This window comes from Meleagris gallopavo, chromosome 20, assembly GCF_000146605.3.
Source record: "Meleagris gallopavo isolate NT-WF06-2002-E0010 breed Aviagen turkey brand Nicholas breeding stock chromosome 20, Turkey_5.1, whole genome shotgun sequence".
Classification (NCBI taxonomy): Eukaryota; Metazoa; Chordata; class Aves; order Galliformes; family Phasianidae; genus Meleagris; species Meleagris gallopavo.
In genome coordinates, this window is record NC_015030.2 from 424066 (window position 1) to 425520 (window position 1455).

Here is a 1455-nt window from a genome sequence, read left to right on the forward strand (position 1 = left end):
AAGCCACGGCTGCCGCCCTGCGGAAGAAGCATGCGGACAGCACAGCGGAGCTTGGGGAGCAGATTGACAACCTGCAACGAGTCAAGCAGAAGCTGGAGAAGGAGAAGAGTGAGCTGAAGATGGAGATTGATGACTTGGCCAGCAACATGGAGTCTGTCTCCAAAGCTAAGGTATAGTATAGGTCTTACAGAGTGAGTGCTCACAGGAGCAGTCTGTACCTTGCTTATCTTGAAGACTTAGCAGACGATCATGAAGCAATATTAGTTTTTCTTTGAATACCAGTGACCCAGCTTGTCTATGTTTATATGCAGGCAAGTCTGGAAAAGACATGCCGAGCATTGGAAGATCATCTGAGTGAGATTAAGACAAAAGAAGAGGAGCATCAACGGATGATCAATGATCTTAATGCTCAAAGAGCTCGTCTGCAGACAGAATCAGGTGAGACATTCACAACTCTGATGTTTCATTGTACAGTATCAGAGTTGGTGTAGGAGGACTTTTCTGTCCTTTGAGGATAAAATATATGGCAAGAAATCTTAAGTTTCTGTAAGCTCTGCCAAATGTATTGCCTTAGAGCCCTAGCTGTCCACAACACTGCAATCAGTGGCAGTTAAAGGCCTATGTATCTACAAATTCTCCCAGGTGAATACTCACGCCAGGTGGAGGAGAAAGATGCTCTGATTTCTCAGTTGTCTCGAGGCAAGCAGGCATTCACCCAGCAGATTGAGGAACTCAAGAGGCACTTAGAGGAGGAGATAAAGGTGAGGAGGTTTTCCAAAACTCTGCCTCATCCTGTAGGTCCTCTTGACCTAGAGGTGCTTCGGACAAATGATGGAACCAGTATGATGACATAGATGAAAACAGTGTGTCTTCCCATCTTGGCACTGCTGCTCATTCATTGCCATCTTTTCATTAATATTTTTGTGAATGCTGGAGACTTCCTTCTCCGTTGAAAAGACTGCTTTAATTTCATAAAGAAACAATTTCTGAAAACATTACAGTTTGGAAATTTCCATTCATTTTTCAAACGCTCTTGCTACTCTAGGCCAAGAGTGCCCTGGCCCATGGCTTGCAGTCTGCCCGCCATGACTGTGACTTGCTCCGGGAACAATATGAGGAGGAGCAGGAAGCCAAGGGTGAGCTGCAGCATGCCCTGTCCAAGGCCAACAGCGAAGTGGCCCAGTGGAGAACCAAATACGAGACGGACGCTATTCAGCGCACAGAGGAGCTGGAGGAGGCCAAGTATGCGGAGGGAAAGTAGGGAAGGCTGGCAAAAACTAATAACAGAAAATTGAAGAGAGCACTGTAATATACTGGCTGTAGCATACTGGATGCACACCACAGCTTCCCGTGAACCTGAGAATTTGCTTTCTCACTGGGAATTGTGCTTACAACCTCCCAGGAAGAAGCTAGCACAGCGCCTGCAGGATGCAGAGGAACACGTTGAAGCCGTGA

At 46.7% G+C, this 1455-nt stretch overlaps 2 protein-coding genes across 2 annotated transcripts in view; one reads left to right on the top strand and one right to left on the bottom strand.

The window, feature by feature from the left end:
* Window positions 1-1455, bottom strand: part of LOC104913726 (myosin-7-like) — a 448286-nt gene that overhangs the window by 368598 nt on the left and 78233 nt on the right. The window lies entirely within an intron of this gene.
* The window catches only part of LOC100544198 (myosin heavy chain, skeletal muscle, adult), a 32972-nt gene that overhangs the window by 17493 nt on the left and 14024 nt on the right, over window positions 1-1455 (top strand). The gene's annotated exons all lie outside the window — the stretch shown is intronic.